The sequence below is a fragment of the Amaranthus tricolor genome, chromosome 5, assembly GCF_026212465.1.
Source record: "Amaranthus tricolor cultivar Red isolate AtriRed21 chromosome 5, ASM2621246v1, whole genome shotgun sequence".
Lineage (NCBI taxonomy): Eukaryota > Viridiplantae > Streptophyta > Magnoliopsida > Caryophyllales > Amaranthaceae > Amaranthus > Amaranthus tricolor.
Window position 1 is genome coordinate 3,880,503 of NC_080051.1, and position 11,905 is coordinate 3,892,407.

An 11,905-nucleotide genomic window follows, 5' to 3' on the forward strand; every position below is an offset into this window, starting at 1 on the left:
ATGCATCGTAACAAAAAGTGATTAAAGTTCAATACAATTTTTTTTTAGGAAACCACTAAAATGTTTCGTTTCAATCTTTCTTAAAGTAAATATAACTTTAAAGGGTTTTGAAATTCATTCAAAACAACTAGAATATGATTCATAAGTCTATAAAATCTTTACGACAGAAGATTTCATAAAACACTATTTTCTTAAATACAAGATAGTTTTGCCGGTAATAAAATCGATAATTGATTTGCAAAGTACATATTAATTCTCCAACAAGGCCCAAATTAATCAAGTCATTATAATACCTTATTTAAAATGAATTTAAGGTTGTCCCATCAGATTATAATTGGTTATGCGAATTTATAACGATTTTACAATTATTTTCGACAATTTGGGTATTTACCGTTATTTAAATGGTGTCTTAAATCCGTAAAATTTTATAAACCATCTAATTTAAAATTATTTTAGACTATGAGGCAGTAGTTTATTAATATAATTATAAATTTTTGATATAGATTTATTTTTACCCAAATTTATTTAACAATATTACACTTTTTAATAAATAAACATTTTCTATTAATTTGATAAATTAGTAAATAATTAATAATTTATTTTGTAAAATTATACCAAAGTTCCAGAAGTCATATAACATGTTTATTAGGCCATTTACACTTATAAAAAATCATGTATGATGTTTTATTATTTTGTATAGATATTTTATCGATATATAGAATAAAATAGGTTTAAAATTATTTGAGTCCGAATAAAATATTATAAAAATTATATGATATTTCAGAAACTTTTTTAAGGGGTATAAAATTTTAAATAACCATTAAAAATCATTTGGGGTATTTTTAATAATTAATATTGTTATTTTACCGATAACCCGAATAAAATTTATTTAAGACCATATATAGTTACGAAAATCAATATAAATTTTTCAACATGTATCTACTGTTTATATAAGTGTCTCATAAAAGTTTCATGTCCAAAAGACGTTATTTAGTATTTATTTTATATTTTACCGTTTTCAAACTTACCGATTATTAATAACCGAGTAAAAATTATTAAGGTCCTTAAATGTCAACGAAACCTTCCCAAACTTTTACCAATTTTACCTACTGTCCATATGAGTATGTGATAAAAATTTCAAGTCCATATGTCTTTGTTTGGTAATTATTTTATATTTTACCATTTTATAATTTACCGTTAAACAATTTAACGATTATTCAAAAATCATAAAAAAATTCAAAACTAAATATATTCTGGCCAAATCTTGTTGGAGACATTATAATATATTTTTATTAATTATTTTTGATGATGAAGAGTTCATCTAATACCATGTTTTATAATAAGAGTATTTAACACCTTAAAATCCATTAAAATGTCAATTTAACGAATAATCTCAACAAAAAGTATCAAAGAAATTTTCTTAACATATAGCTACTGGAAATTTCTTTTAAAATGAATTTCAAATATTTTCAAATTCATATAATCATTTCCATCACAATAACTTTCACAAAGTAGTGTTAAACATGCCTTTAAACATACAATAATTTATAAAATCAACATGCATGATGCCCACAATAATAATACATGTAATAAATTATTCCATACTCAAATTCATCATTTTGACATCATTTATCAAGATTTAAGAACTTCTCTTTGGGAATTTATTTTTTTTTCTTTTAAAAAAAAGTTTATACACAAACTTTCCCAACTTGTTCTTAAATCCTTTAAAAATCACCCCAAGTGACATACCTCGACTCCAAGCCTATATAATTATTCCGTAAGCTCCTACGCGTTTTTAGAAGTGGTTCTAACTTCAGTTCCTTGCCCTTCAAGCCTCAACTCCAACTCTTCAATCTATACTTGGTGGATTTCTTCAAGTTTGGTGTCTATGGAAAGCTCTTAAGATGAAGATTATTTTTATGGGAGATTTGAGTTTATAAACATAAATTTTCAGAAGTTTTAGATGGGTTTTTGAAGAAGATTTAATGAGAAAAGAAGGTGTTTTAGTTATTGAAAGTTTAGAGGATTCTAGTGTTTGTTCATGGATGAACTTGGGAGCAATGTGTTGGGATTTATGGCTGAATAACAATTCAGAAAATTGAGTGCTTTTGCTTCAAATATTTGCCTCTTGCATGCTTGTAATGATGCACAAGCTTTGGGTAGAACAAAAGGGGTTTTGGGTAGTGTGATTGGCTTGAGTGTGTAAGTGAACAAGGAGCTACTAAGGGGATTTGGGACAGCTATATTAGCTGCTGTTTGGGGCTGATTTGGAGTGTTTTTTGTCCTCAATTTGGTCTATTATGGTATAAGAAAGGTTTATCTAAGATAGTTTAAAGTTTGGGTAAAAATTGTTGTACATGTAACAAGTTATGTAACTTGTACTTCATGTTTAAAAATCACTTGTATATGTAAGAAATATTTAATTTACTCCCATCATGGTTATATAATATACTTGGGTAATAATTAAAATTTTTTTTTTTTTCGAACTGTTATGGGTAGTTGCTCAACTTTAAGTTTTACCTCCAAAGTTTACGTTACTTGTTACGATTCATAATCACGTTACGAATTAACAAGTTTCTAATCATTGTAGAGATTTTTCAAACTACTACCATCACTAATTAAATTATAATTAGTAACGAACAAATATATAAGAAAAATTAGGCGCTAAAAACGACTAATAAAATCTTCTAATAATACGACTGTTTCAGTCTTCCCTTCTTACAAGAGTTTCGTCCTCGAAACTAACTCAAACTAATGGTTATAAATACATCACTCAAATAAGTAAGGGTATCTAATTAACATGTCGTCCTCTTTTTCCCAAGTAGCACTGTCGCCATCCTGTCCACTCCATAGCACTTTCACAAGTGGAATCGTGCGGCTACGGAGTTTTCTAACCTCTCGACCTAGGATCCTCAGGGGTTTCTCCTCATACTGCAAGCTTTCAACAAGTTGAATCGGCTCATGCTGGAGAACATGTGATGGATCAAACACATACCGGCGCAATTGCGACACATGGAACACATTGTGAACCTTAGCTAATTGTGGGGGTAATGCTAACTCATAAGCTACCTCCCCAACTCTGCGCAAAATTTCATAGGGTCCAATGTATCGAGGATCAAGCTTCCCTTGCATTCCGAACCTCTTGATTCCCTTTGTTGGCGAGACTTTAAGGAACACCTTCTCACCGACTTGGAACTCAAGTTTCCTCCACCTACGGTCTGCGTAGGATTTCTGTCGATCTTGGGCAGCCTTCATCCGGTCTCTAATGATTCTGACTTGTTCAGCGGTCTCTCTGATCATTTCTGGTCCAACGAGCACGCCGGGCCTCCCGGTATCCCAATAAAGTGGTGTCCTACACCTTTGGCCATACAAGGCCTCATACGGAGCCATACCAATACTACTCTGGTAGCTATTGTTGTAGGAGAATTCTATTAATGGTAAAATATCCTCCCACGAACACTGAAAATCAAGGGCACATGCCCGAAGCATATCCTCTAGAGTCTGGATGGTCCTCTCCGTCTGCCCATCTGTAGCTGGGTGAAAAGCGGTGCTGTAATTAAGGGTCGTGCCGAATGCCCTTTGTAGCTCATTCCAAAATCGAGCCACAAATTTTGGATCTCGATCTGAAACTATTGTCATCGGTATACCATGTAGTCTAAGTACTTCTTTCACATAAGAATCAGCTAATTGTTTTGCTTTCCAAGTTACTTTAGCAGGAATAAATCTGGCAGTCTTAGTGAGTCGATCAACAATCACCCAAATAGAATCATTTCCTCTTCTCGAACGGGGCAATCCAACAACAAAGTCCATACTCACTGATTCCCACTTCCACTTAGGCACGGGAAGTGGTTGCAACTCCCCCGGAGAGCGCTGGTGGTCAATCTTGACTTGCTGACATACTAGACATCGAGCTATGAAATCCTCGACATCCTTCTTCATGTTCATCCACCAAAAGTATTGTTTTAAATCTGCTAGCATCTTATCCCGTCCTGGGTGGACAGAATACATAGTCGAATGTGCCTCCTTGAGTATTTTCTCTATCAATTCAGGATCTCGGGGCACGCATAACCTTCCCTCTAGATGAATACTCCTATCTTTAGCAATTCTGAAGTCTTTAACTGCACCCTTTTCAATACCAATCTTCAACTCTGACAAGAAGTCATCATACTGTTGTAGCTCACGGATCTCCTCATGTAGGCTCGGTGTTGTACTCATAGAATTGAGAACGCTGTCGTATGATCCCTTCTTAACCACAATCAATTCTAGCTCCTTCATCTCCACATAAATCTCGTAGGGCACTGAAATTAGTCCATTAATAACCATTCTCGGTTTTCGGCTTAAGGCATCTGCTACACGGTTTGCCTTTCCGGGATGATACTCCAAAGTGAGGTCATAATCTTTCATCAATTCTAGCCACCTTCTCTGCCTCATGTTAAGCTCCTTCTGTGTAAACAGATAAGTCAAACTCTTGTGATCGGTGTAGATCTTGCAAGTAGTGCCGTAGAGATAATGCCTCCAAATTTTTAAGGCAAATATGACTCCAGCTAATTCTAAATCGTGCACTGGATAGTTCTTCTCATTTGGCCTCAATTGTCTCGATGCGTAGGCAATCACTTTCCCCTCTTGCATGAGTACACAACCCAAGCCCTCTAAAGATGCGTCACTGTATACCGTGAACTCTTTCCCATCCTCGGGCAATACAAGCACTGGAGCCGTTGTCAACCTTTTCTTCAATTCTAGGAAAGCGTCTTCGCACTTTTGTGACCACACAAACTTGGTATTCTTTCGAACCAAACTGGTGATCGGTAGTGCGATCTTAGAAAACCCATCAACATATCTTCGGTAATAACCTGCCAAACCCATAAAGCTTCTTACCTCAGTTACACTAGTCGGTGCTGGCCAATCAATGATAGTCCTTATCTTCTCGGGGTCCACTGTTATGCCATCTTTTGAGATTACATGACCTAGGAAGACAACTCGATCCAACCAGAATTCACTCTTGCTCAACTTCCCATAAAAGCTTCTTTCCCTCAATTGTGTTAATACCAATCTTAAGTGCTCCTCATGATCTTTCTCTGTCTTAGAGTACACTAAGATATCATCAATGAAAACCACAACAAATTTATCAAGATAGTCATGGAATGTTCGATTCATCAAGTCCATGAATGCTGCAGGGGCATTGGTTAACCCAAACGGCATCACTCTAAAATCATAGTGCCCATATCTGGTGCGAAAAGCAGTTTTAGGAATGTCTTCCTCCGCTATCCTCAACTGATGGTAACCAGATCTCAAGTCAATTTTAGAGAAAACTCCGGCTCCTTTCAACTGGTCAAATAAATCATCAATTCTAGGAAGTGGGTACTTGTTCTTGATGGTGATTTTGTTCAGCTCCCGGTAGTCAATGCATAGCCTCAAAGACCCATCTTTCTTCTTCACAAACAACACTGGAGCTCCCCATGGTGATACACTTGGTCTGATAAACCCTTTATCTTGTAACTCCTCGAGTTGGGTTTTTAGTTCAGCCAACTCAAGTGGTGCCATTCTATATGGTGCCTTTGAAATCGGGCTTGACCCTGGAACTAGGTCAATGTGAAAATCAATCTCTCTCTTTGGAGGTAACCCAGGTAGATCATCAGGGAATACATCAGAAAATTCTCGCAATATCAAGATCTGGCTTAAGTCGACCTCCTTGTATGTTGACTCGCTCATGTGGTAGACTTGGGCTTCCCCACCTCTCTTTGGAAAGGTTGTAAGTCTCTCAATCATCTCTGGCTCGATATTAGGTATGGTCCCATCACTAAAAGCTACTTGATCCCCTGGATTGTTCCCAACCTTTACAATCCTCTCATAGCACTCAATCACTGCCCTGTGTTTACCTAGCCAGTCCATTCCTAGAATGATATCAAACCCTCCTAAGTCAAATACAATCAGGTCTACATGGAACTCCTTACCCTGGATTACTAATGGGCAATCAATCAACTTTGTATTACATGATACCGTTGATCCATCGGGTAAGTCAACTCTATGCATTATAGGGCATACATTAACAGAACAGTCCAAGGATCTCACAAATGACTTAGAAACATAAGAATTGTCGGCCCCAGAATCAAATAAGACACGGGCGGACTTACCAAGCAATAACAGTAATCCGGAAATGACTTTACCTTCTGTCTTAGGACTCAAAGTGCTAGGTTCCTCTGCTGTAGTAATGGCAAAGAATTTTCCTCCTCCCAGGCGCTGGTTTCCTTGGCCTCCAGAAGATGAGGCTTTATTGCCTCCTTTATATTCAAGGCGAAGTTGAGAGTTATTGTTACGCTGGTTCCCTTGATTTCCTGAGTATCGTGCTCCACCATTCCCGGGGTTTCCCCGGTTCTTGCCCCAACAATCTCGAGCCAAATGACCTGGTTTTCCACAATTCAGACACACAGCCTTACCTTCACAGTTGACTCCCTTAGAGTGCCATTTCTTGCATCTATCACACAGTTGACTTTTTAGCGGGTTGGAGTTTTGTGGGTTTCTACTACTGTTGAAGCGGTTTTGGTTTTGATAGTTTCTGAGGTTTTGGTTTTGATTCCCCTTGAAGTTTCCCTCAGCTCTGGGCTTCTTGCTCTGACCTCCCTGGTCTCCTCCAGATCTCTTTTTCCTCACATCTTCCTCTCTCTTGCAGACCATTTCTTTCTCCACAGCATGTTCATACATAGCTTGAAAAGACTCATATTGACCCATCAACTTTTGGTAGCTAAAGTTGAGACCATTGTAGAAGCGATCCATCTTTTTCTTTTCATCAAGCACATAATCTGGGGCAAATCGAGCCAACTCCAAGAACTTGTTAGCATATTCGGTAACGCTAAGAGAATGCTGCCTCAGGTAAAGAAATTCTGATTCTTTTTGTCTCTGTAGAGCTGCTGGGTAAAACCTCTCCCTTAGTTTCTTCAAGAAATCTTCCCATCTCCAACTGGTGGGTTGTGTTGCTCCACCAGCAGATGTGGAGGCAGCTAAGACACCTTTTAGGGCTCTCCACCAAAGCTCTGCAGGTCCCACTAGATAGAATGCTGCAAGTTTAACCTTAAGATTTTCTGGACAATTTACCACCTCAAGAATTTTCTCGGTTTCATTGATCCAATCTTCAAGGACAACTGGATCTGTAGCACCATTGTAGGTCTTAGGCCTGTGGGTAGCAAGCCTTTTGTAAAACTTAGTCTCGTCATCCACACTGGCATGTTGGTTGGCTATGAACTGGACTAATTGAGCATTGGTCTCTTGGATGACTCTGAGTTGCTCGGTTAGGAGATTCAATTGTGCTTGGGGATCCATTCTTTCCCCAATTTCCTCTAGGTTCCTGCCAAGAGGTAATAACTAATTAATAATTATGCCTTTAAGACAAATAGATATGCACTTGCATAACACACTTTCTTAACTTTATTGATTTAATGGCTTAATAACTTCATCAATTTCCATCCCATTGGATCACTTGTTTAGCAATTTCAACACTTTTAATGATCATTCCTCAACTTAATTTACCATCATGCATAGACAACTTAGCCACATAATTGGATCATCACTTGCTTACAAGAAACTTTTAAGACTTCTAGTTTACTAATGGTACTTAGTTAGTATCCTGATTTAAGTTAGACTTACTACTTAAATCCTTTCTTTACAAATAATCCCTAAATTTTAAGCTCATTTCTTAATTACTTCCATTAGTTAGCTTCAACTTCTTTAAGTTAAACTCATTCTCTAATTTTCCTGATATTTTAGACAAGCTTCCAAAGCCTTGGCTCTGATACCAACTGTAACCGCCTCGAATTATGAAGGCAAACACTAACTGGAATTTAGTATTAATCAAGCGGAAGCTTACTTTTGCCAACACAATTAAGGGGTTACTTAAAGGTCAAACCAATATCCAAGTATAATACTTGAACCAAACCAAAGCAATATAACGGAAGTCTTAACTGTCTAAAATATAGGAAAATTACAACCAAATCGAAATAAATCCAAAGTTCAAATTACATCCTTAAAATAGTCTAAATCTAAACTAATAGTCTCTCAAATACAATAAAGAGATCTAAACAAAAGGGGAGTCATACTCCAACTCGGGTTCAACTTCCGCTCGCATATCCATTCTCCGTCGAGGTGCCATAGGGGTTTACTCTAAAAACAAAACCATTGGAAAAACATACAAAGCATAGTATCGGCAAAAAGGCCGAGTATAAACACACTGGTGTCTGTCAAACAAGTTATTAAAATCTTCTTTTTTTTTTTTGAGTAAATTCATTTTGAAATATACTTTTTCATTTGATAAATCATATTATGATTCAAATGAAGTTCAATGGCTCTATAGTAATTTAAAATTCTCATTTTTCATTATAAATCATAAGATCTCAATGGATCCAAATCAATTTCAAACTCATATCATAAGTTTACATGGGTACTCTGTGAGTCATCCTGTGACTCGTTTGGTAGTCGGTCTACCGTCCGCGACATGTCCGGCAAGTGTAACACAATGGTATTGTGAACAATACGCGCTCAGCATTGGTGAGCCGTTTAATCATGCACACAACATTTGCTGTGGCATATGTACCCGCCATTTAGGCTAAAACATTTTTTTGTGCATAATATATATCTTGTAATTTAATAGCATTTGAAAGTCAAAAATATGATAAATATCTATTATTTGCACATAGCAAAACATACTTTATTTGCGACTTAGCAAAATCAAATCATAATATTTCCCACATGGGTAAAACATGCTTAGCATAATCATATCATTAAACATAACCTTTGTATTATATTGGGGCATCACTAACATGTATGGAAATGCATCGTAACAAAAAGTGATTAAAGTTCAATACAATTTTTTTTTTAGGAAACCACTAAAATGTTTCGTTTCAATCTTTCTTAAAGTAAATATAACTTTAAAGGGTTTTGAAATTCATTCAAAACAACTAGAATATGATTCATAAGTCTATAAAATCTTTACGACAGAAGATTTCATAAAACACTATTTTCTTAAATACAAGATAGTTTTGCCGGTAATAAAATCGATAATTGATTTGCAAAGTACATATTAATTCTCCAACAAGGCCCAAATTAATCAAGTCATTATAATACCTTATTTAAAATGAATTTAAGGTTGTCCCATCAGATTATAATTGGTTATGCGAATTTATAACGATTTTACAATTATTTTCGACAATTTGGGTATTTACCGTTATTTAAATGGTGTCTTAAATCCGTAAAATTTTATAAACCATCTAATTTAAAATTATTTTAGACTATGAGGCAGTAGTTTATTAATATAATTATAAATTTTTGATATAGATTTATTTTTACCCAAATTTATTTAACAATATTACACTTTTTAATAAATAAACATTTTCTATTAATTTGATAAATTAGTAAATAATTAATAATTTATTTTGTAAAATTATACCAAAGTTCCAGAAGTCATATAACATGTTTATTAGGCCATTTACACTTATAAAAAATCATGTATGATGTTTTATTATTTTGTATAGATATTTTATCGATATATAGAATAAAATAGGTTTAAAATTATTTGAGTCCGAATAAAATATTATAAAAATTATATGATATTTCAGAAACTTTTTTAAGGGGTATAAAATTTTAAATAACCATTAAAAATCATTTGGGGTATTTTTAATAATTAATATTGTTATTTTACCGATAACCCGAATAAAATTTATTTAAGACCATATATAGTTACGAAAATCAATATAAATTTTTCAACATGTATCTACTGTTTATATAAGTGTCTCATAAAAGTTTCATGTCCAAAAGACGTTATTTAGTATTTATTTTATATTTTACCGTTTTCAAACTTACCGATTATTAATAACCGAGTAAAAATTATTAAGGTCCTTAAATGTCAACGAAACCTTCCCAAACTTTTACCAATTTTACCTACTGTCCATATGAGTATGTGATAAAAATTTCAAGTCCATATGTCTTTGTTTGGTAATTATTTTATATTTTACCATTTTATAATTTACCGTTAAACAATTTAACGATTATTCAAAAATCATAAAAAAATTCAAAACTAAATATATTCTGGCCAAATCTTGTTGGAGACATTATAATATATTTTTATTAATTATTTTTGATGATGAAGAGTTCATCTAATACCATGTTTTATAATAAGAGTATTTAACACCTTAAAATCCATTAAAATGTCAATTTAACGAATAATCTCAACAAAAAGTATCAAAGAAATTTTCTTAACATATAGCTACTGGAAATTTCTTTTAAAATGAATTTCAAATATTTTCAAATTCATATAATCATTTCCATCACAATAACTTTCACAAAGTAGTGTTAAACATGCCTTTAAACATACAATAATTTATAAAATCAACATGCATGATGCCCACAATAATAATACATGTAATAAATTATTCCATACTCAAATTCATCATTTTGACATCATTTATCAAGATTTAAGAACTTCTCTTTGGGAATTTATTTTTTTTTCTTTTAAAAAAAAGTTTATACACAAACTTTCCCAACTTGTTCTTAAATCCTTTAAAAATCACCCCAAGTGACATACCTCGACTCCAAGCCTATATAATTATTCCGTAAGCTCCTACGCGTTTTTAGAAGTGGTTCTAACTTCAGTTCCTTGCCCTTCAAGCCTCAACTCCAACTCTTCAATCTATACTTGGTGGATTTCTTCAAGTTTGGTGTCTATGGAAAGCTCTTAAGATGAAGATTATTTTTATGGGAGATTTGAGTTTATAAACATAAATTTTCAGAAGTTTTAGATGGGTTTTTGAAGAAGATTTAATGAGAAAAGAAGGTGTTTTAGTTATTGAAAGTTTAGAGGATTCTAGTGTTTGTTCATGGATGAACTTGGGAGCAATGTGTTGGGATTTATGGCTGAATAACAATTCAGAAAATTGAGTGCTTTTGCTTCAAATATTTGCCTCTTGCATGCTTGTAATGATGCACAAGCTTTGGGTAGAACAAAAGGGGTTTTGGGTAGTGTGATTGGCTTGAGTGTGTAAGTGAACAAGGAGCTACTAAGGGGATTTGGGACAGCTATATTAGCTGCTGTTTGGGGCTGATTTGGAGTGTTTTTTGTCCTCAATTTGGTCTATTATGGTATAAGAAAGGTTTATCTAAGATAGTTTAAAGTTTGGGTAAAAATTGTTGTACATGTAACAAGTTATGTAACTTGTACTTCATGTTTAAAAATCACTTGTATATGTAAGAAATATTTAATTTACTCCCATCATGGTTATATAATATACTTGGGTAATAATTAAAAATTTTTTTTTTTTCGAACTGTTATGGGTAGTTGCTCAACTTTAAGTTTTACCTCCAAAGTTTACGTTACTTGTTACGATTCATAATCACGTTACGAATTAACAAGTTTCTAATCATTGTAGAGATTTTTCAAACTACTACCATCACTAATTAAATTATAATTAGTAACGAACAAATATATAAGAAAAATTAGGCGCTAAAAACGACTAATAAAATCTTCTAATAATACGACTGTTTCAATATATATATATATATATATATATATATATATATATATATATATATATATATATATATATATATATATATATATATATATATATATATATATATATATATACATTTATACATATATATATATATTATATATACATACATACATATATATATATACATATATATATATACACATATATATATATATATATATATATATATATATATATATATATATATATATATATTTATATATATATATATATATATATATATATATATATATATATATATATATATATATATACATACATACATACATATATATATATATATATATATATATATATATATATATATATATATATATATATATATACATATATTATATATATTATATATA

At 33.0% G+C, this 11,905-nt stretch overlaps 1 long non-coding RNA gene across 1 annotated transcript in view; it reads right to left on the bottom strand.

Annotated features, from left to right (window-relative positions):
- LOC130813692 (uncharacterized) overlaps positions 1-2,196 on the bottom strand; it is a 3,077-nt gene extending 881 nt beyond the window's left edge. The window contains exon 1 of the long non-coding RNA XR_009042221.1: positions 1,750-2,196. This is a non-coding gene — a long non-coding RNA (uncharacterized LOC130813692). The remainder of the gene's footprint in view (positions 1-1,749) is intronic.
- Between the last annotated feature and the right edge of the window lie 9,709 nt (positions 2,197-11,905).